This window comes from Zonotrichia albicollis, chromosome 13, assembly GCF_047830755.1.
Source record: "Zonotrichia albicollis isolate bZonAlb1 chromosome 13, bZonAlb1.hap1, whole genome shotgun sequence".
Lineage (NCBI taxonomy): Eukaryota > Metazoa > Chordata > Aves > Passeriformes > Passerellidae > Zonotrichia > Zonotrichia albicollis.
Genome location: NC_133831.1, coordinates 2450142 through 2464850, shown reverse-complemented (window position 1 = coordinate 2464850; position 14709 = coordinate 2450142). Strand labels below are relative to the sequence as shown.

The 14709-nt window shown below is 48.2% G+C and overlaps 1 long non-coding RNA gene across 1 annotated transcript; it reads left to right on the top strand.

The window, feature by feature from the left end:
- The first annotated feature begins 529 nt into the window (after positions 1-529).
- LOC141730781 (uncharacterized) lies at positions 530-9584 on the top strand. Its single transcript, XR_012582437.1, has 3 exons — positions 530-5954; positions 8408-8536; positions 9213-9584. It is a non-coding gene; the product is annotated as an uncharacterized LOC141730781 (long non-coding RNA).
- The last annotated feature ends 5125 nt before the right edge of the window (positions 9585-14709 follow it).

The following is a 14709-nucleotide window of genomic DNA, read 5'->3' as shown; positions in this document are numbered from 1 at the left end:
CCCCCCAAGCCCAGACTTTCACCTCAGAATCAGCGAGCCAGCAAATCCCAGTGTGTGGGACCACCAGGAATGTGACATTTGCCAGAGCCCCTGCAAGGAAAGCCAAGAACTGGGGCAGGATCTGCAAAAAGCAGGAGCAGGGAAGCCTTTGGGGACACATTAAGGAGACTTTGCAGGAGGAGATGCTGCTGACACTCTGCAGACACCCAGCATTTTCCAACAGATCCAGACACGAGTTCTGCTCTCCAAACTGGACCCCGTGGAAAAGGAGGAAACCACATGGCCGTGTCCCCCCTCCAACACCCAGCTCCTCCGAGGGGATCAACCCCACTTCTAAGGGACCTTCCCAAGAGCAGACCCTGCCCTTCCTCCCGCACTTTCAGCCTGAGCATCAGCATCTCTCGGAGCCATCCCGTATCCGATGCTCGCCCCCCGGCCGGTGTGGGGACTCCCGTGCCCCCCCTCCGGTCCAGCTGCACGGCACACCCGAGGGGCCGCCGCCGGCCCGGCTGCAGCTGCCTTGGCCCGCCTTCAAGCCCAGCACCGCTCGAGAGCAGCTTGTTATTTCGGTCCTGCTCCGGGGTTATTTTTAGAAAGCGCTGAACACCCCTTCTCCCAAACGGCTCCTCCAGGGATGACCTTGCGGAGCTGCAGCCGCTCGCTCCCTGTGCTCCAGCACCACCCTCTCCTTGGGGACTGTCACCCACCGCCCCCTGTGCAAATCCAGGGCGAGGATGGAGAAGGGAGGGATGAAGGCTGAACTACATCTCAACCCCTGCCGCCATCCAGGTTCGCTGCCGGTTTCAATTATCACCTGCTGGAGCAGCAGCTGCCGAGTGCCGGGAACTCAAAGCGAGTCAACAAGGTCTTGTTGTTTCAGCTGCTCGGGGCACGGAGCTCCGTGCGCCCGCTGCCCCCGCCCGGCTCCGCGGGGATGCGGCGGCCCCCGCTCGCCCCTGTGCGTGCGGGGCTGCGGCGCTTCCATCATCCCCCATCCCGCTCTCAGGGCAGGTAAACCCTGCTGGAGCCGCCGAGGGGGGAGCGGAGAGAAATAACAACAAGGAAAAAAAAAAAAAAAAAAAAAAAAAAAAAAAAAAAAAGAGAAAGAAAGGAAGAAAAAAAAAAGCCCCAAGAAGCAGCCGCTGCACAGAGGTTATCCGGGGGACAGAGCAAATAATTGGCGAGGCGAACAATGCATTTTAATTAAACCTCTGCAGGAAACGAGGGGAGGGAATCAAGTTAATTGCATGGAGCGGGAGCAGGAGATTAAAAATGCTCTTTGCTCAGAAGATGGTGGCTCCCATCCGCCTTTGCCGAGGAAAACAAGGCCACCTGGGGTGGCAGAGCCGGCGTGGGGACACGCAGCTCGCTGTGACAGCAGGGGCTGGGGGGATCATGCTGATCCCCTCTGCCAAGGGGCTGGGGGCACCGGGTCCACAGGGATGGGTGCCAGTGTGGGAGCTGTTCCTGGGAAGTCCCACAGGGATGGGGACATTGCTTGTGTCTGCAGGAAAAGGACCATGAGACACATCCCAGGGGATGCATCCCGTCACAGCTCTGCCCTTGCCCTGCTCCATGTCCTCTGCTCAGCCCTGGCACTCTCCCCATGAAAACCATCAGCATTTACCTTTTCCTGCCCATGATACTTCAAATTTCACCTCTGTCAGCTTGGGACCCTCTGGTTTTTTTTTTTCAACTATTCCCTTTCCTGATCTTTCAAGCCCTTGTTTTCACCCCACCCGGGACACCACAGAGAGCCCCAGAACTGCAGCACATCCAGGCTCCCCTCCTGCTCCAGAGAGGAAACAGCATCACGGACTCCAGGCTGCTGGAAGATGGGGGCAGGACCGAGCACCCCACGCCTGGCACAGGTACAGGGGAGCACTCCCAGCCCACCCTCGTCCCCATGGGCACCCATCTTCACTGCATCCAGGGCAGGAGGCACCAACCTCTGCCCCGAGGCAATTTGTGAGCTCCGAACCCTGCCCTGCCTCCCGCCGCCAGCTAATGAGCCCCAGCCCGCTCCGCCTGCCATGAGAACAGCAATCAGAGCCACCGCTAGCCTGCTAGGAACAATCTCCCTCCTTCCCTCCTCTGCATAAATTTCCCAGGCTGTGGTTTTCAGCCTCTTATCCCGCATAGCTTTATTCACAAGAGAAGTCCCACTGGGGGCAAGGAAATTACTCCAGCGAGGAAAATTACCCGGGCACGGGATGCACACCCAGGGCACCGGGCGAGGGGCTGGGGTGGTTTGGTTTTTTTTGCGCAGCATCGAAACCAAAATAAATCCACGGAGGGAACTCAGAGCCAAGCCTCGCTCCTGACCACGGGTAAGAGGCAGACAAATTATAGCAATTAAAAAGAAGAAAGAGGCATGTGGACTTTCATATCCACAAACCTCAGGACGCAACCGGTGGGGGAGAGAGCGTTTTCCCAGTCACACACAGGCAGCAGAGCCGACTCACATCACAAACACTCCGTGTCCTCAGAGGCACAAGCTGTCCCTGCAGGCACCGGTGCCACCAGCGTGAGCACGAGGCTGGGACAGGCTGTCCCTGCGCAGGATGGCTGTCAGCAGCAGGACACAGGCTGTATTGTCCCCAGAGCTGGAGATTGAATTGCAGGTTGGCCCTCCCCGCTGTGCACAAGCGCTGCCCTGATGGGAAGCGAGAGTTCAGCCGAGATCTTCCGCTTTTCCCCTGCAGCTGCGGGCGGACAGGCAGGAAAACCACAGAGCTCTGCTCAAACGCTCGCACCGAGCAGCTTTCCAGCCAGAGAAACGCTGCTGCTGCTTCACCACATGCTTAAATTGCACGTTGGGAGGGAGGAAATTGGCCACTATTTTCACCCCAAAGCTGCGGTGGAGCCAGGAGGTGAAGCCCATCACGCTGACAGTGAAATGGCTGCAGCATCCCCAGGCTGTTTGTTCTGCAGGAGCATCCCAAGTGAGAACAGGGCTGGATTGCACTCAGCATCCCCAGGAAAGGGAGGGAACGGGGAGCAGAACCAGCAGGGCCAGCACAAAATCCCAGACACCCCCTTGCTTCTGCCTCTCCATCACTCCTGGGGCTGTCCCAGCCCACCTGGGGGGATCCACAGCACCCCTGGAGATCTGGAAATATCCCTGGCTGCCAGCAGGGCTGTGGGAATGCTCTCCTGTGCCTGCCGTGCTGCAGGGACAGGGACATTTGGCAGCTGCCTGCCGGGAAGGTGTCTGGAGTGCAGAGGGAACATGAGTCAGAGCTCCCTGCTCTCCCTGACGTCTCCCCCCTGCTCATTTATTCAGCACGTCAAATATTTGCCCTGCGCAGACCCACGTTATCCAGGAGGGTTGTTTTGGTTTTATTTTTCCTTTCTGCTGGCAGTGACAGCTTCAAAAAAGCCACCACAGTGCCATCTTGGGAAACTTGACCTCCCAGCTAAGCAGTTCCAGCATCCTTTTCCTCTCCTGCTCCAGGGACCGGCTCCTCTTCCATCAGCCATCCCCTCTGTGAGGGATGGAGGGGCTGGATGCCAAAACCCACAGGCTAAAGCAACAACCCACGGGGCTGCAGCGGGGAAAGGTCATTTCAGACCCACTTCCAGCACAGCCTGAGTGACAGCGAAGCTGGGAGCCTGCGGGAAGCAAGCAGTGGCCCTGCTGTCCCCTCGTGTCCCCGAGCATCCTGCCTGGAAGCAGCACACGCAGTGGCAGCAGAGGCCAGCCAAGGAAAACTGCTCAATTTTGCCTCCCTTCGGCAGGGAAGGAGCTTTGCTGGCTGCCAGCCCCACAGCAATCCCCTGAGGACCTCAGCCTTTGCGGTTTTTTTTGAGCTACATCCCTGGATTTCTTGCTGAAAGGGGTGCTCACACCCTGAATTCCCAATCCCCAGGAAGAAGGAAAGGTGTTCATCCTTTATTAGAAGCTAAAGGCTGGAGAAGGTGACCTTGAGCAGAGGTGACACAAGAGAATTCATGTCCCACCTGGCCCCAGGGGATTTTTATCCCAGGGTTGCAGCCAAAAATGTCCCATTTCATGGAGAAAGTGCAGAAATGGCTCATAAAGCACAAGCTTGGGGATGCAGCTGAGCAGATCAGCTGCCAGATGAAGACAGCGTGCTCTGAGGGAAAACACACCTGCCTCCATCCTGGCTGGAAAAGGAGGAGGGAAATCTCCCTTCAGCCTCCATTCCCAGCAAGGACACACACACACACAAGGCTTTCACCTTTTGCAAGAGTTGCCCAGGATCAGGGCTGGCATTTCTTGCTGGTGCGGGCTCCAGAGCCTGCTGGTCCCAAGGCAGCCAGCTCAGCATTCCTCCTCTTCCTTGGGAAGTCAGAGTGCATGGAAAAGCCTCAGGGCTGGAATAAAACTACAAAAAAGCCTCTGCAGTGCTGTGAAAAACAGCACCAGGAGAGAAGGGAGCTGCCTGGTGGGTTTGGCCCCCTCAGTCCTGCATCCTGCTCCATCCCTGAGCTCCATCCCCAGCCAGCTCCAGAGGCAGAGGAATCATGCTGATTTCCTGGGATTTTCCAGCTTATCCTGTGTTTACAGAGCTGTCCATCCCTCTTTGCTCGTGGAGGGGCACATTTGGCTGAGGGCTGCTGGCAGATGAGCTCAGAGCCCTTTGGGGAAACCAGCAGGGGAAAATCCAGCTCAGCCAAGTCACCCCCTGTGTCTCCCAGCTGGACAAGGAGCTGCAGTGACCTTGTCCAAACATGGCCTGGAGTTGGAAGCGAGGAAGGAGAGGATGTGACTCACATCTGGGATGTGGCCACAGAGGACAGATGTGTTTTATTACTGTCCAGCCCCTCTCTGCTGCTCTGTCTCAGTGACTCAGCCTTGCCTGCAGGCCCTTCCTAAAGGAGCCACAGCACAGCCCTTCCCAGCAGCTTCCCTCTGCTGCAGTAAAACTGATTTGGGGAGTTCGGGCTCCTGTGAAGGGGAAAAAATAAATTAAAACAAATCAAAGTTATGTTTCTGCATGGGAATCTTCCAATTTCGGTGGTAAATCATTCAGAGAAGGATGAAATCAAATGTTTTAGTGGCAGGATTCATCTCTTTGGAGACTTTAAAGCTAAACATGCCCCAGTTCCAGTGGGAAGGAGAGTGAGGAATCCCCTGGGTTTTCTTGGACTCGTCCCACAGGGCAAGAGGAAACATCTGGAGATGTTCCATGTCTGGAAGGAGGAATGGGGGGATTTCAGCACATCTCCTTCCCGCAATCCCGAGGAAACTCAGCAGCATTTAGTGGAGAGAGCCCCAAAGCCCTGAGACCAGGCAGAGCCACCATGTGTTGGACATCAGGTGATGTAAAGAGGGGAGCTCTGCAGCCAGCTGGGTTCAGCTCATCCTTCCTGGCCCTTCCTGTGAACCCCAACACAGCTCCCCCACCTTGGGAAGGGCTTCCCTTGCCACACCGACCCCCAAAGAGCCTTTGGCACACTCACCTGCACTATTTACCAGGTACAGAGGGACACACGGGTGACAGCCCTGCACAGACCCCCCTTCCCAGCTGTGCTTTTCCAGGAGGGAGAACAGCTGGACCACATCACCCGGGCGGCTTTTCCAGCCGCATCCCGGCCTGGACGGCGCCGGGAGCCCAAGCTCGGGGATCCCCCGGGGCCAGCGGTGCAGTTCGCCTGGCAGACACTGGATGGGGCTGCGAAACCGGTCACGGCACAGCTGGCACGGCCGGGGGGCACCGCGGCCCCTGCCAGGTGTTTTGGGGTCCCTCTTGGCGGGTGCCAGGCCGGCCGGGTCACAGCTGGCACCACTCACTGCGGAGGGCACCAGGTGGCTTCAATCGGGGCTCCTCCTCTCCGGGATGCTGAGTGAGCGCCTGGCAGCACCTGGGGAGAGCTGGAGGCTTCACCTCCCAAAGCTTTTCCATGTTCTGAGCACGGAGATGGGAAGGGAAAGCGGGAGTTGCTGCCTTGCAAAGTGCTGATGAAGATTTCTGCTGCAGTGCAAGGTAAGTTGAGTTTCGTTCTCCCACGTGCCCGAATCCCAGCTCTTTGAGGGATTTTGGATAAGGACCAGAGGGAATGGTTTCACGTTGTCAGAGGGCAGGGTGAGATGGAATATCGGGGAGAAACCCTTCTTGTGAGGGTGGGGTGGCCCCGCAGAGCAGCTGTGGCTGCCCCTGGATCCCTGCAAGTGTCTGAGGCCAGGCTGGACGCTGTGTGCTTATCTCTGGGACTCTCACCTGGTTTTCCAGCACCTTCTTTGCTGTATTATACTTTGCTCACCCCTCTTTGCTGAGTGCCAGCTCTGATGTGCTGAGGGGACGTGCGAGGACCAGAACCTGGGTTTGGGGACTTTTGAGCTGGCTGATCCTGCGTGTTGGGGCCTTTGCAGTGGCAGAAGGGCTGCTGGCTGCATTTGGGCATTGTGCCACCACAAACCCTCAAACAAAGAGCACTTTGTGGGCACGGCGCCGCCCTTTGAAGTCTCAGTGGTGGCTGTTACCAAGCAGGTGTTATCAGGGATTTGTTGATGCAATCACTTCGTGTCCCCAGGCTGGGCTGGCTCTGTTGCTTGGGGACACGCAGCTGTCCCCTCTGCAGGGCCCTGTGCCAGCCCAGGGCGTGCAGAGCCCCCTTTGCTGTGGCAGGGAGGGTGGCAGCGACACTCCCAGCCTTGCTGTGATGCCACCCTTGTCTTTGCTCTGCTCCCAATCCCTTGGGAAGCTGCTCCGTGCCCTGCCCTGGATAATTAACCATTTCCTTTCCATCCTTTCATTACTGCCGTGGGCAGCTGGGCTGGGAGGAAGGGGGTGCGGGGATGGGCAAGTGTCACAACAGGACACGAAATGAGCAACACTCACACACTGAGATGTCTAGGGCAAAAAAAATGTGTTTATTTCTGGACCTCGATATTTATTATTTGGAATTTTATTATTTAGAGTTTATTATTTAGAATTGTTATTTTTATTCTTTTAGAATTTTATTGTTTAGAATTCTAAAAGTGACTATGGGTTGGAGGATGAAATTGCCACTTCTCTAACTACACTGATCAAACTAACAGTCTATCAATTCCCTCTTCCTCTAGAAAGGAATGCAAAATAATCATTGTTTACATGAAAAGTGCGTGAGAAACTCCATTACAAAAATGTAAACATCAGGAGGCTCAGAAGGACTTTAGAAGAACAGGGTGACAGGCAAGCTCTGCTCCCAGGGGTGCTGCGGGCGGGCAGAGCTGGGCAGGGAGCAGAGCAGCAGCAGGGGAAGCCTTGGCAATGCTGCAGGGATGGCTTTGGCTGCTGGGGCAGCAGGATCAGGGTTTGTGCAGTGTCCTGGGGGTCCTGGCTGTGCTGTGCTGCTCAGGGACGTGCTGCCTCCCACCGGTGTCCTGGGGACACAGCTGGTGTGGGCACCATGTGTGCTGTCCCCTCTTTGGGAGCAGGGTCAGTGGCCTGAGCCCCTGGGTTGAGTGCTGAGATCTCTGTGCATGCTGAGAGCTGAGGGGCAGCGAGCTGTCACTGCTGTGGGCTGGGACACGGTGTCATGGGGACACTGGCACGGGACAGGCTCTGCCCCACAGCTTTGGGGGATGCTGGGCTGGGACACGGTGTCATGGGGACACTGGCACGGGACAGGCTCTGCCCCACAGCTTTGGGGGATGCAGATGGGGACAGTGCTCAGACAGCCCATTTTCCCCATCCTTCCTGCCCCTAGCAGCAAATTCTGTCTGCCTTGGGCTCCCCTGGACTGGACTGGTGGTGTTTGATCCATTACACCATTTCACTCATTTGACTCATAATTATTAACCCCTGTAGTGTCTTTTGATTATCAGAGCTGCAAATGACCTGAAAGAACCTCTGTGACATCAACTAACTCCTCCCTGGGACTTCAGAACCAGGGAGGAATTGACTCATCACCTTTATCACTAACTGGGGATTCTTGTTAGTCAGGCTAATTTGCTAAAAATACAAAATTGTAAATATTTTTCATCCTCCACACCTTTTGGGGGATGCAGATGGGGACAGTGCTCAGATTCTTCCCCATCCTTCCTGCCCCTAGCAGCAAATTCTGTCTGCCTTGGGCTCCCCTGGACTGCACTGGTGGTGTTTGATCCATTACACCATTTGACTCATAATTATTAACCCTGTATTGTCTTTTGATCAGTTATCAGAGCTGCAAATGACCTGAAAGAACCTCTGTGACATCAAGTGACTCCTCTCTGGGACTTCAGGAAAGGATAGAAGCAGGGAGGAATTAACTCATCACCTTTATCACTGACTGGGGATTCTTGTCAGTCCTGCTAATTTGCTAAAAATACAAAATTGTAAATATTTACAGGGTGTATTTTCATTCAGTGTGTCTTGCACATAAGGCACCTTTTAGAGGGAACCCCTTTTTATCACCTAACCCAGTCTGGCTCACAATTTTAGCACCAGGGGAAATGTTTTGGTTCCTCCACCAGGACTTGTGATGCAGCTGCTTGGACTGGAGACCTCCTGCCCCCACCATCCATAATTTTGAAAGAATTTGTGGGTTCTTTGTGGTGCCCCAGGAAACTCCAGCAGTTCCAGAATCCAGCACTGGAGTAGAGGTATGATAAAAGGCGTTTTGTTGGTAGCATTTGTGGGTTTGCATTTGGAGATTTTTGTGGGGTTTTTTTTTGGGTGGGAAAGGAGCAGAGGGGGTGTCCATAGCGGGGGTTTGTTCATTCCCTGTGGTTTGTTCTTCCCTCAGTGTTGGAATGCCAGCATGAGTTCCTCAGAGAGAGGGATGAATGCAGGGGTTGAATTAAAGCCTTTAGAGAAATTAAGATATATTAAGCCACATAGATAAGAAGTAGAAGTGTAGGTTTAAGTTTGAAGTGGAAGTGTGTGTTATAGTTTTAAGTAAGTAGAAATACATTTTAAGTGCCTTAAGTGTTAGCTAGCAAAGGCCCTAAGGCCTGGTTTAAAGTTCAGAAACTTAGTTCCAGACTTAACAAAGACATAGCAGAACTTTGTTTCTCTAGAATACATAGAACTGTATGTTTAAATAGAACTGTTCATGTGAATAGATAAACTTACAGATGGAAATTTTAAGTAAGAAAACAGTATATTTGTGTAAATAGGTAATATTATAGATGTAGGTTTTTAAGTAAGAACTGGCACTACTTTTGCACATTAAAATTAATTTAGATTGGTTTAGAAAGAATGTTTTAGAATTGTGCTTTTAGGTGATTGGGTAATTTATGAATAAAAGCATAAATTATGTTTATTATGTGTATTGAGGTGTTTGGCATGGAAGAACAAGAAGAAGCAAAGAAGAAACAAGAAAAGGCCGTGGTTCCTGCTGCTGCTGCTCAGCACGTTGGACTCTGTGCAGGGAACAATTTCTGCTGCTGTTCCTCACAGAAGCTGGGGCTCTGCAGCAGAGAGCAGCCCTGCAGTTTCTGCATGGGACGCCATGCCAGAAAGATTTTAGCACAGACTTTAATATTTAGTATGGACTTTTAAACATAGAACTCTTTGTCTTTGAGACTGATATATTCATATATAATAGAGTAAATAGTATAATATAATAAATAATAAGTAATATAGAATTATATTTTATATAATATATAAAAATATAAAAATTATATATAGCTAGAAAAAATCTTTATATAAAGCAAATTTTAATATCAAATATAAAAATTATATATAAAATATATAGAATTATATATTACAAAAAATTAAATATTATATAATAAATATATACATATAAAATTCATTATATAATGTATAATTATATAAATATTACTATTGTATTATTAATTATATAACATAACATATACTATAGATATTATAAAATATATTATATATTATATATTATATATTATATATTATATATTATATATTATATATAGAGAAAAATATACAATATATTAAAATAAATGTATATTAAAATAAATAAATATTTAATTAATAATATACATATACATATATGTATATTAATGTAATATTTATTATATAATATATATTATTATATATAACATATTAATATATATGTAATGTTTTTATATATATTTCTTATATAGAAATATATATGTATATTAAAATAAATAAATATTAAATTAATAATAAGCATATATATGTATATTAATGTATTATTTATTATATAAAATATATTATTATACATAATATAATGCATATATTATAGGTAACATTTTTATATAAATATATATATGTAATATTAAAATATGATAAACATATATTTATATAATAAAATAAATTTAAAATAAATAAATAAATGAATAAATATATATATAAAATTAATAATAAACAACTTCATAGCAACCAACAACTGCTCTTTTGTCCTCGAAGACCCCAGGCCCAAGACCAGCTCACTCTGCCTTCAGACTGTCCCTGCACAGCTCAGCCTGTGCCCAGGGTTAAGTGTTACTCCTTGCAGAGTGTCTGCATTTCCAGGAGTTGGGGTTTTTTTGTCTGATATTTGCAAGGGTTTTTTTTTAATGTATAAAAAAATAAAAAATAAAATCAGTGAAAATAAAGTATGGATAGAAAGGTGTGTTGTGGAGTTTGCTGCCTCAAGCAGAAGGGTTTGTGTTACTCCTTGAATCCCGGAGATTGGAGTCTCAATCCTGGTCAGAGCAGGTTTTTTCTCGTGTTTTCCCAGCTCATCCCAGCCAGGACCCAGTGCCTGCCAGCTCTTTTGTCAGCAGCTTTTCTCCTGTTTGTAAATAAAACATGGGCTGCATCTGCAGAAAGTAAAGATCCTCCAAAACTCCCCATTCAATTTAATAATAAAACACTGGTGGATCCTAACAAATAAAAAACATCTTTTATCATGGAAGAACTGCTCTGGAATTCTACAGAGCAGTGCCCAATGCAGAAATTGGAGAAAGGAGGGACCTGGGTTCACACTGGCAGCTTAGAAAGTGACTTTATGGCAGAATTATTATCAAATCTCCCTCAGCAACAACACTGGAATGAGATTTTATGCACTGAACTCTCCTTTATATTTTCCTGAGGTCACAGAGGTTACTTAGGGTCATTTGAGGCCCTGATCAGGGTTATTTTAGGTCATAGGGGTCATTTGAGGTCATGATTGAGGTTACTTCAGGTCATAGGGGTCGTTTGAGGTCATTATCGGGGTTACTTGAGGTCATTGGGGTCATTTGAGGTCATAGGGGTTACTTGAGGTCATTTTATCATTTTTCGTTCATCCAGGGGTTACTTGAGGTCATTTTGAGTCCCTCTTTGGGGTTACTTGAGGTCATTTGAGGCCCTGATTGGGGTTACTTGAGGTCACAGGGGTCATTTGAGGTCATGATCGGGGTTACCTCAGGTCACAGGGGTCATTTGAGGTCATTTGAGGCCCTGATCAGGGTTACTTCAGGTCACAGGGGTTACTTTAGGTCATTGGAGTATTTTTTAATTGATCTGGGGGTAACTTGAGGTCATTTATGTCTCCTTTAATTAATCTGTGTCTCCAGTAATTGGTCGTCCAAATGTGGACACAGGGATTGATTCTTATGAGCTGTGGCCAAATGGGAAGGGACACTTTGGTGTAATGGACCCAACAGTGGCAGTCCAGTCCAGGGGTCCCCAAGGGCTCAGGTGACACCAGGGGCCTGTGGTGTCACCCATCCTTTGCCCTCTGTCCTCTCTGACAGAGGCTGGTTATTAGCTTTATTAATATTTATTATTAATTAGTAATATTTGTTTATTGTATTAGTATTTATTATCATCTTCTGTAAGCAGCAGAATCTATGGAATTGGTGTTAGCTGTTAATACAATCATCAATAAATTCTACTCTTGGGATTACATTAACAGTTAAATTATCTATTAAATCTATTATCTAAAAAATATATACTAAAATTATCTAAAAATTACCTATTAAATCTATTAAATTCTATTTACAATATTATCTTTTAGGATCCAGTAGTACAATCATCTATTACAACCTAAAGCTATAATTATTTCTTATAATAAAGAGATTTATTAATATTATAATAATTATATAATTATTGTAATAAATTAATATATTCTTAGAAGAAATAATTATTATAATATATTAATATATTATAATAATTATATAATGTAATATATTATTATAAGAATATTAATATAGTTATATATATTTTATATATATTATTATACATAGTTATATAGTATATATAGTATATATAGTAATATATATTATTATATATAATATATATTTATATATTATATTATAATAATAATTAATATTATATAAAATAATTGTTTAATATAACTATATTATATATAATTATATAATATATTAATATTATATAATTATTTGTTATAATTAAGTAAATGTGTTATTATTGGCAATGAATGTATTATTAGCTGCCACGGGGGTATAAATGCATCCTATTGGAACCTCCATGGGATTATGGAATCCCCTTCCCACCCTTCTGTTTGTGGGAGCAAATTCCCCAACTCAGGAATCTTTATTTTTCACACAGAAAAAAAAAAAAAAAGAAAAAAAAAGAAAAAAAAAAGCCTTGCAAGGATCTGACCAAATAAATCCCAACCCCTGGAAATTTTCACACAATCCAAGTAAAAATATATCCAAGCCAAAGCTTTTTGCTGGGACAAAACCCCTGATATGTCCCTGACTGCTCTGTCTCATCTTGATTTTGGGGGCTGTGCTGGCTCCAACCTGGCTCCAACCTTTCAGGTGGGTGCAGAGAGTGAGAAGGTCTCTAAATATCATCCCAGATTTCCAGAAATTTCCCTTGAGGCTGCCAGAGCAGGCAGGGAGCCCCTGCTTTGCAGCCTGATGAACCAGTCCCTCCAAGCCTACAAAAATCAGCAAATCTTTAAGTTCCCTTCCCACCCAAACCACTCCAGGACTCTTTGCCAGCTGCATCAGTGGGTTTTTTTCCCAGTTTCATCCCCAAACTGGGGAGGATGGGAGGATGCAGCCCCAAAGCAGAGGCACAGCCCTGCACTGCAGATCCAGATTCCCTGCAAGCTGCTGCCAGCCCTCCCAGCAGGGCCCTCAATCCACCCGGCCCTCCCTGGCTCCAGCTGGCTGAACAAGCTGGCAACAGCAGAAAGAGAGGAAAAGCCTCTTCTACTGAGGGGAAAAAAAAAAAAGACTGGGAGAAGTCTCCATAAATCCTGAGGCAGTTACTGGTGGAGAGGACTCCCCTCCTCCTGCTCCACACTGCAGCACAAATTATGGCCCCAGCTTCGCTGTTGTTCGGTGATGAACATCTGAAAAGGCTGTGACAGATGAGAGGAGGGATGATTTAACAGCCATAAATCCAGCCAGCTTAGAGGTGTTTTTACAACCAAACCCATCTTGAATCCCCTCTGTTATGAATACTTATCACTCCCAGACACTGCCACAATGGAAAGATTTTTAACAGCTTTAAGAGAGAGGCAATAAAACCCCCAGAGCCCGGCGAGCAGCCGTCCTTTGATCCCTCCCGAGGGAGGGAGAGGGGTTGGGAGCTGCTCCCTGGGCTCAGCCTTGAAGGAGCAGAGCTGCAGCAGCCTCTGGGCTGACCCTGCCTTTAATGGATGGGTGGAATCACCCCAGAGCTGGATCTGCTTTCCCAAAGCTGCTGCGTGGTGTAATTAATGGTGTAATTAACACCGTGCAGGGATGGGGGACAGGGGACAGGCTGTGCCTGTGACATCCAGTACCTTCTCCAGGGGCTCCTCCTGCATTCCCACCTGCCCTGGCACACCTGCAGGGACTTAAACCAAGGCTGCTTCCAGCTGACCCTCTTGGGTGTGGTGACACCACTTTTAAACTTTTTAACAGTAAGGAATAAATTGGCTCAATGGCCACCACCTGAGCAGGAGAGGGACGCTGTCCCTTGGCACTTCCCAAGCACGACAGGGATGTTCTCCCTTGGCACTGCCCCAGCAGGACATGGACACTGTCCCTTGGCATTTCCCAAGTAGGACAGGGATGTTCTCCCTTGGCACTTCCCAAGTAGGACAGGGATGTTGTCCCTTGGCACTTCCCAGGAGATCTCAGGAGATCTCTTCTCAGGAGATCTCCCAGCTCCAGGGTAACTGGTCATTCATGGATCTCACACCCTCCCGGGCTGGGATTCAGCAGCCCCAAATCCCATCCCCACTTCCTAAAGTGCCTCCCAAAACGATTCTAAACACCTAGGCAGCAAAACCAGGAAAAGGGAGGTGCCAGGGGGCACCTGCTGCAAAGGGCACGTGGAGCTGGGCAAATACCTCAGGAACAAGCCCCTCCCTTCCTATACACACAAACTTATCAGGCACAGCCGGGTGATAAGGAACTCAGCAGGTGGAGGGAACAGAACTGATCCCAGGCCCTTTGTTTTCCACAGCTGAGCACTCCACGCCCAGGGAGAACACCAGGGAAAACATCCAGGCCTTGGGGCTGGTGGGTTTCCCTCCTGCACAAAGCATTTTTATTTAATTCAATAAAAACAAGGAGCAGGGAAAGCTCCTTCCTCAGAAAAACGTGGCTAGTAAGAGAGAAACCAGCCCTGCAGGACAAGGAACAGGCTCAGCTTGGCCACACAGAGACCTGAGGGGACGTGGACTCTGAATCCTGGGTGGAATGTGACATTCCCAGCCTGCTAACCTAAGGGAACAGCTTTTCTTTTAATAAGATAATACTGAGTAATTGATTTTTAAATACACTGAAATCAAATGTCCCGAGGCCAGAGCAGGATCCCAGCTCTGCCATCAGCTCCGAGGCCGCTGGCAGAGATGGAAAGCACAAGGGAAAAGAAAATAAAAATGAAATCTCCTTCAAGT